Source organism: Aotus nancymaae, unplaced genomic scaffold (genome assembly GCF_030222135.1).
Source record: "Aotus nancymaae isolate 86718 unplaced genomic scaffold, 86718_ANA_hifiasm-v0.15.2.pri h1tg000012l, whole genome shotgun sequence".
NCBI classification, from domain to species: Eukaryota; Metazoa; Chordata; class Mammalia; order Primates; family Aotidae; genus Aotus; species Aotus nancymaae.
In genome coordinates, this window is record NW_026988423.1 from 32,730,951 (window position 1) to 32,740,790 (window position 9,840).

Sequence of the window (9,840 nt, forward strand, 5' to 3'; positions counted from 1 at the left end):
GAGATTTTGGCCACCTCATGTTGTTTTTTATTGCAGTCAGAACTCTGCCTAGAGTGGGAAACAAGCAAAAGGTAACTGGAGCCCCCAACATACCCTCCAAAATGACCTTGACGACTAGACTGTTTGGTGGGGCAAAGCCAAAATCTTTTCTCAGTATCCAGATACCAACAGCCAGACATTCTTCTCTGTACATTTATTTGGCCACTATCTCTGTCTCTGATCATCCACACGTCCTGGGACACACAGCTAAATACGGATGAGTATTGGCCTCAGCTGCCTCATCCTCCCAGTCCAATAGTCTCCACCCCTGCCTTCTCTCCCAGCACGCTTCCTGTTTCATTCCCAGCACGGCGGCTGTGCCAGACTGTGAAGCTCCCAGCAGGCAGTGGGCCAGTCTCAGGACCATGACAGAGTGAGTAATGCACAGGCCAGCCAGCAGGTCAGAGGGCAGCTGCTCCTGGAATTGCATCTCCTTAGACGAGGAGGCCAGTAACTGTGATCACACAGTAGAATTAGTTCCCAGAGCTGATGGGCAAGATAAAGCACATTAGCAAAATGTGTCCTCTTTGACTTTATACCACAGGGAGCAGGGCCTTGCCTGGATGACCTGGACTCAGCACTGACTCTCCGCTAAGGCTCCCGCCACTGTGTGATCATCCTTGTCATGTAACTGTGTCATGTAACTCTAGAATGTCACAGCTAGAAGGGGCCAGACAAACCCTTTTTGTACATGAGGAGACAGTGCCCCAAAGGCCTCAAGTGTTTTACTGAAACCTGCACCCTATCTCCTGTCCATCGCAGTGACCCCTTCACCACATTTTGCCACTGTGACTGGGAGAGAGCTCCCTGGGTACATGGAGCAGGCTGGAAGTATGGGCTACAGAGATGAGGATGTCCATATTTCTCAGATTAGCTTCAAAAGAAGGAAAGGCCAGGAAGGAGTTCCCCACCCCAACAGGCACATCCTTACTTGCAGGTAGAGGGAGAGACAATACACTGTAATCACCAGCCCTAGAGACCAGCTGCTTCTCTATCCATCACTCTAACCTACTGCATGTAAAGCTAGTCATAGAGCCACAAAGAAAAATGCTAATAATAGAAAAAAGAAATGCCAAAAAGGACAGTAGCATCCACCAAATAGCCTATATATATGCACAGACTTGTGTAATCAAGAAAACACCACTCAACTCAAAACTAGAAAGTTTCTGACGTATAAGCATATTCATTCATTCAATCAAGAAAGACATATATGAAGGTTCAGTCTACACTTATTCATAATAATTAACAGGATAATTCATCTGTGCAATCATTATATTAGTGCCTACATGTGAGAATATATCAAAAAGTACACACACACACACACACACAAATAGAGATGTACACAAAGAGATTAAACTTGCTTGGGATGCATGAGGAGAACATGAGGAATGTCTTTGCAGAGGAGGTAATATCATAGCCAAATTTTGAATGACGACACACTCTGGAGTGTAGACAAATAATTGGGCAGGCATAGCAGACAGGCAACAGCAAAGAGAAGAGGAAACAGGGGCTTTAGGCTGCTCAGAGAGTCATGCAGTATAACTGGAACAGGAGGTGGTCATGGCTCTGTGGGTAAAGCTCAAATCACAAAAGGCCATATTTGCAAGAGCTGATCCTTATGTGGAAGGCACTGGAGAGCCAATAGAGACTTGAATGAAAAGAATGACAGTATTAGGCTTGCAATGAAGAAATACTCTGCTTCTCAAGTGAAAATCAAATTGAAGGGAGGTGAGGCTGATGGTCCAGAGGCTAGGGACCAGTCCAGATGAGGGCTTCCATTTGTAAAGTGCCTGATCACACCAGACACTAAACTCATCACTTCTATGACAACAAATATCAATGAGCAGATACTGGTTTCCAGACACTGTTCCAGGCACTGTGGACACAGTAACTGATAAGCCTGACAGAGTTCCTGACCTTGAGCAGCTTACAGTCTAATAGGGGAAGATAAATACATAAGACGATTTCGAGGATGGGTAAATGTTATAAACTGATCGTCTCATTATGTTACTTGCCCATGATTATATGGGAAGTAAGAGAAAGAGCCAAGATTTGAGCCTAGAACTGAATCCTCAGTCCATGATCTAGCCCACATGCACGTTATGATAGAAGAACAGCTTGGGCTCAGATGCGGCGGGAAGAGGGTGCAGAGGAGCTAGGAGATCAGAGTCCGAAGGATCCTAACGACAGACTCTTCGCAATGTGCTGTTTAATCAGCTATTATTGGCTACGGGTCAGCTGTCTGAGTAAGTTTATAAAATGGAAGAATTTGCTATAAGTCTTAGAGTTTTCTGTTAACTCATTGAATCATTCATTCACTTATTCAACTCACATTTAATGAGCATTTACTCTGTTCTTGGTGCTGTGTTGATTTCTAAGAATGGAGTAAATATACAGCCCCTCCCTTTAATTTGTTCATAGAAAAGTGGGAAATCAGCCAAAGAAACAGAAACATAGAGAAAAGCAGGATAGATGCCCTTAAGATAGTTAATACTATACTAAACAGTTGCTGCCTGCCAGATGCAGCATTACGTGAAATGTGGCACTAGATATCAAAAGACATCTCTGTGACTGTTACCTTTAAGTCAGACAGAGAATGGCAATTAATCCAGGAAGAATGTGGGAAGGCTAGGATACGTGTAAGACAGTGTGAGAAAGTGTGTGAGGCCTGGGAAAGTTGAGAAATTGTTTAGACGCTAGAAATATCTGTCATTCCAAATGGCATTTCCACGCATACAGAAATGTAGCTCATTTCTTATATGGAGTTTTGTTTTCTAAACCAGAGGTGCCAGAATAACCTAGCCACATAAGAGGTTTCCTCTTAAAGAAGTTCATTCTGTATTTGGTTGAATGATGTTCATATTACATAAGAGAGTTCTAAACCTAATCATTTAAAATTATCCTCAAATCCTGCAGCATATTGTCCCAAATATCTTTTCTAGTGCTTCACTTTTATTCTTTTAAGTATAAATTTGATCTCTAGAGACAGCTTAAAGCTGTTAGAACCTGGTATGAAGAATACTAAGAATAATTTTATAGGACGAATAATATTTCGTAAAAACAAGAGCAATAATTATAATCTAAAATTCACCGAGTGCTTTCTCTGGGTCAGATACTGTAGCAAGTGACTTTTCTTCTCAAAAAAATAATCTATAATGTGGATATAATTATTTTTATTCCTATTTTATTGATGAGGAAAAGATCTGAGAAGTAAATAACTTGTCATAGGTCAAGTCAGAATATAAAGATTCTGAATCAAAATCTGTTTCTGAATCTAGGACTTGAGTTTTTAACCATTATGTCGTTCTATTCCTGTCATACAAGACTCTAAAATGAGGGCTTATAAGTGAGACAAGCAGCAAGACTATTTTATAAAGCTTCCTGGAACTTAACATTCTAACTTTTGAAGATCACGCATGTAATACATTACACATACGATATCATACCTATATTTTGCATAGATATAGCTTACAGATAATCTCTTGAAGTGGCTGACAGTTCACTACATAAATAGTTAATCAGCTTTACTAATCTTTAGGGAAAAACAAATGAAAATGGCAATGAGATATCATCTCACACCTGTTAAGATGGCTATTATCAAAAAGCTGAGATAAGAATGGTTGGTGGAGATGTGGAGAGAAGTGAACTTTCGTACACTGTTGGTGGGAATGTAAATGGGTACAGTCACTGTGGAAAACAGTGTGGTGGTTTCTCAAAAAGCTAAATATAGAATTACCCTATGACCCAGCAATCCCTCTTCTGGGTATATATCTAAAGGAAACAAAATCAATATCTCAAAGAGATGTCTGTGCTTCTCTGTTTACTGCAGCATTATTCACAATAGCCAAGACATGGAAACAACCCAAATGGCCTTTGGTGGATGAATGAAGAAAGGAGTTGTGGTATATGTATACAATGGAATATTATTCAGCCATAAAAAGGAAATCCTACCATTTGCAATGACATGACTAAAACTTGAGGGCATTATGCTAAGTAAAATAAGCATAATGAGACAGACAAATCCTGTATGATAAAAGAAAGACAAATACGCATGATCTTACTTACATATGGAATGTAAAAAAGTCAAATTCCTAGAAACAGAGAGTAGAGTTAGAATGGTGGTTGCCAGGGGATGGGGGGGAAGAGAAAAGGACAGATGTTGGTCAAAGGGTGCAAACTTTCAGTTACAAGACGAATAGATTCTAGAGACTTGATGACTATAACATGGTGATGACTTGATGACTTGGTAACTTGGTAACTATATCATGGTGACTATAACAATACTGTATGATATACTTGAAATGTTTTTAAAGAGTAGATCTTGAATATTCTCACTGCACACAAACACAAAAGATAACGATGAGGTTATGGATCAGTTAACTTGTTCGTGGTCATCATTTCACAATGTATACATTTATCAGAACACCATGTTGTACATGCTAAATATACTCAAATTTTATTTGTCAATCATACCTCAATAAAGTAGGGGAAAAAGATAATCTGTGTTGAATTGCTACAGTCTCTTTGACAGAATTATTAATAAGTTAAATATGTATTAATTTGTATTTATAGCTATTTGGGGAGCAGATTTTTTTTTCTGGTCGCATGTTTTGTGGAGACCTTGAGAAACATGCAGACCAGGGGGGCACCATGGCTATAATGCCTTGTCTACCGTTTGTTTCCAAGGAAAACCCTAGAAAGATTTAGAATCTCACAGTTGTGTATGTAGTCTCTTTAAATGAATACTATACTTTGCAAGACAACCTTTAGTCTCCTTACTTAAAAGCCTCAAAAGTCAGATGTATGATATCTTACTCTGAGGAAATGCAGGGGCGTGTCCCTGGTGATCGTCTTGGTTGAGTTTCCTGTCTTGGCTCTGTTGCCTGAAACCTCATCCAATGTCACCTTTTAGTTAATCTAAAAGCCACTCAGAAAGCAGGCAGAATCTACCTATTACTCTGAATTATTCATGGGCAGGACATAGAGTAGCCATTTCCCAAATCACACTTCAGTTTTAGGATTTCTACATCTAACCCCCATAGGTACTTTCAGGAGCACGGCAGCCTCTATCGTGGCTTCATTTATTTTGCTTTCGGAAAAGTGGAAAGATATTTCCCTAAGCACTGGAAAGAATCTGAGATAGGAAAGAGAACACCAGAAGAGAAACAAACTTCAGACAGCAGCTTGGAGGAAGGAAGTGGAAACAGAGACCAGATGAATTCCACTCCCCCACTTTCAACCTGAAACTGCCTCCTGAGCTGCGGGGTCCCAGAGGCTCCCGGGTCCTCCAGCAGGGATCAATGTGCACATTTCCATATCAAAGAGACAGACTCACCGCACAGGACCCCAGTGAAAGGAGATCTGCACTGAAAAGAAAGCAAAGTTAGGCGCCTCTGCAAGCATTTAGAAACAACTTTAAGCACCAGCAGCTCAGGCCTCATTTTTCTAATGCTCAATTACAAATCACCTATTGACCAACCCATCAAATCCACTGCCCTGGCACTTTCATTTATCCACTTTAGAAAGTATGCTTCAGTATCTTTGGCACAGTGCATGAGATCAACTAAAGTAAAACATTGCAGAAAACATGGCTTTAGTCCACCCTTCATGTCCTAAAAGGAAAATCAGTAGCTTCCTAGGCCACCAGAAGGGCAACACCTGTCCTCTGCAGTTCCTGCACACAGAAAAGTAGAGACAGAGGGAGGACCTATTCCTGAACACAGAAACATTTCAAAATCTTTCCTCCCCTGCAACCCAAGCAGGAATAACATTCTCCCCAGGAATAACAAAAGTAGGAAGAGAAGCAGGATTCGGGATAGGTGCCGGAAGCCCACACTTAGAGGGCAGCACTCAGACACCCTCTCCTTTGTGCAGGACGTGCCAAGTGTTCAGGTGCAATGAGAGTGAGCCCTGCTTGGCTTACGAGGGCAATCCGGCCCATCAAGTGGCCTTCGCCTCTGGGAATAACAAAAATGCACTTCAAAATAGCCTCTGTAATCAAGCTACATGGGTGGAGTATTCCCCAGCCAACTCCAGGAAGTTCCCTATCCAAAGCTATTCATTAGGCTGGAGCTGTGCAAATAATTAGTCTCCCACTTGCTCCATAACCTTCCTAAGCTGACAGCCCAGGCGTTGAGTCCAGGTGGGACCATCAAGCCATGCTCTAGTGGCTCAGGCATTACCATAGAAACGGGAGGCTTTATTTATTTTACGAAAAAGAACAAAAACAACAGACGGCTGTCCTTTAGACAATAGGATCGCGTCATCTGAGCCCTCTGTGCCCCAGCAGACAGGCCCAGTCCCAAGTTCTCTTTCCTCAGCCTCCCCACACATGTTCTGGAGGAGGTGAGCCCAGCAGGCCACTCGGAGGCCTGGCTGTCCAGTCCTGAGAATGTGTCACCGTGAAGTGCCCTTGCAGATGTTTCCTGGGCTAAGCCTGACAAGGCTGAGAGCAGAGATTTTGGCAGCAGGAGGCCAGGGGAAAACAAGAGGCAGCCCTGAACTCAGCCTTCATGGCCCTCCCTAAAAACATGGGCCAGCCACAGGGAAGAGAAAAATGCCCTGTAGCAAAGGAATCTAAAACGTTATTGTTCTAGTTAATAAAAGGACTTAGAGATTGCAAAGAAGTACTGTCTGTATGGCTGGCAATGGACAGCATGATTTTGATGACTGACTCTGGAGAGATCTGAGAAAACAGACCATATCATGTCCTTACCTCTGTCCATCATTCGTGACCCAAGCTCCTGCTTTATCTTCTCAGGGAGATTCTTTTAGTAACTCCAATTTGGAATTCCCCTTTCACATTTGAAATAGCAACAGTAATAGTGATCACTAATGCTTACTGAGTGTCCATTCTGTGTCAAGCATTGTGTCAGACACTGTACATGGATTAATATAATTACACCCACCACAGCCCTATAAGATAGGTTCTTGTACTATCTTCATTTTATGGATGGTGATACAAGAAACAGGGAGGTTCAAGAACATGCCTACAGTCACACAGCCACTATGAGGCAAAGCCTAGCTTTGAACTCAGAAATTCTGACTTCAGAGTCACTTATCTTATTATACTTAATATCTTCCATTAATTAATTCATTCATTCTTCTTTTTTTATTTGTTAATTCACCAAATATTCTGGGAAGCTACTTGGCTACATACTGTTTGAAAAATGAGGATGGCCACAAAACAACCTCAAACATGAAGTCGAGATCTTTACAAGCTTAAGTGTATATAATACATTTCCAAATAACAATACTATGATGACAGCTGATACTCACAACATAAGTCTTGGTGGTCACAAGAGATCTATCATAGGATTTCACGAAGAACCTGATACTGAAAAACAGAACATGAGGGAAATAAAGCCAAAATAGGAAACATTGCTCACAGAAGCACGTTCAAGCATAGCCCAGCAGAATGCATGTTTGTAGAAAGCAATTTTCTAGATCGGTAATTATGACATATGCATGAGTGGCACTATGAGTGATAAGAACAAGACTGGCAGGTTATGGCCAGAAAATGAAGATTACTGAGTCTAGGTTTATTTGTAGGCCAAGGGGAGTCCATGAAGGTATTTGAACAAAAGAATGATGCAATGAAATTGTGCTTTGAGAAGATTAATCTGCAGTGTACGTCGTGACTAAGTTAGAAGGGATAGAAGAAACAGAGGAGCAGTCGGGTGACTATCACAGAACAGACAAGAGATAATGGCAAGTTAAACCAGAATGAGATGGCAGTGATGTGGAGTAGAGTTGCTGGGCAGCCCGCAGGGAAAGTTCAATCAAAGGACGTGTTGGCATGCCGTATGTAAGAGCCTATGGAGGGGGATGGTGTCTATCTAGAAGGCACCTGGAGGAATGTTGTTCTATTAAGAAAGAGAAGAGCTATGAGGACGGTGTGGTTTATGTGGATAGTCCCAGAGAGTTTGACCTTGAGACCCATGTAAGTATATCTGAATATCTTCAACTATAGCTTAGGAGAGATTTCCAATATCCTGAAAGAAATTAAAGCATCATTCACACAATAATGGCCATTGAAACAGTAGATGGAGATGGAATTGACGTAAAACAAAAATTGCAGGATTTTTAAAATTACGGAATGAAAAATAATGCAGGCTGGAAGTTCCCTGAAGGTGTTACGAATCCCTGATTTATATCCAAGACTGTAGGCCACCGTTTGCTATACCATAGGCTTACAATAAATATTTTTGGAAAAAATAAAGCCTTGTAGATTCAGGACAATTTAGAAAATCAGTCTGGACAGCTGCAGAAACTTTAACTTCTACCGTGAAAAACATCCTAGTGGATAAATCAAGCTAAATTTCTTCCCTAAGCCGTTGGTAACTTTCAGCTCCAAAATGTCAAGCCTTTCAGAAGAGTGGACTTGTGTGTCCCATCTCCACATCCCATCTGCAAAATGGGGGAAAAATTTTCAGCTTCAGCCCTAGAAACATCTTTTCAGACTCCACAGAAGAATTTTAGACGTTGTTCTAAACTGCAAGGTAATTATTAGATATTGCATTCAATATTTAAAAAAATAAGTCCCTTTTACCAACTTTTTAGAACAGGAGTTGTTTTTAAGAATTGCTCAGGCTGGTTGACAAATTAAAGAGGGTGAATTCTGATTATGGTTCCAGCTGGCTTTCCCCAAATCAAGGATGACTGAGACGATGTGTGTACACTTGATATGGGTCAATATTCAACAGCGGCCAAAAGCACACGCCGAGCGGTGGAAAATTTTCCACTCTAACTTTCAGGTCAGCCCTCTAAGAGATATTTGGGGCAACGTGATGACTCTGCAGTGGTTTTTCTCTGGTAGTCCTGTGTAGATTGAAGGATGGTGGAGGAGATAAACAAGGAGACAAACAGAGTGTTACCACAGATACCTGAATTTGTTTCTTCTCATCAAAGGATATTTACCACACACTGGTTCTTTTTATCTCTTGCTGGTACCTATCAAAGACATTGACTTATACTTTAATTCTCAAATCAAACTTTTGAAAATTTAAAAATTTTTTAAAAAAAGAATTTAATTCATGATTTTATTTCTTTTTTTTTTTTTTTTGAGACGGAGTTTCTCTCTTGCTACCCAGGCTGGAGTGCAATGGCACGATCTCGGCTCACCGCAACCTCCGCCTCCTGGTTCAGGCAATTCTCCTGCCTCAGCCCCCTGAGTAGCTGGGATTACAGGCACGCGCCACCATGCCCAGCTAATTTTTTGTATTTTTAGTAGAGATGGGGTTTCACCATGTTGACCAGGATGGTCTTGATCTCTTGACCTCGTGATCCACCCGCCTCGGCCTCCCAAAGTGCTGGGATTACAGGAGTGAGCCACCGCGCCCGGCCCCTATTTCATCTTTTTACCCTTTCTGTCATTGTATTTCCCATCTCCCTGCGTAGTAGATGATGAAATTCCCTCACCTCAGCCTTACATGTCAGGAGAAATGTTGAAATTAGCTATTTCTTGGGACCTAACACTCAGACTTAGATTAGTTTTATTGGCCTTTTGTTTCAGACCCAAACGAAGATCAAAGCCTTAACTAAGATCACTCAGCACTTGAGGGACTGTGGTGGGACATGAAATCTACAGCTTCCATAGCCTGGGAGCTCAGAGCATGAGGAAACAAAAGACCATCACTTCATCATCCTCAGCTTCAGTAAGGCATTAGATTAAAGGGTTAGAGACAGTAATAAGAAATATTTTAAAAATTAGGTTAAAAGGTTAAAGTAGAAATTGATATTATCGTCTTTTTGAAAAATGCAGATGGAGAGGGGGAAGGAAGCATGTCACTAATCTGCCTC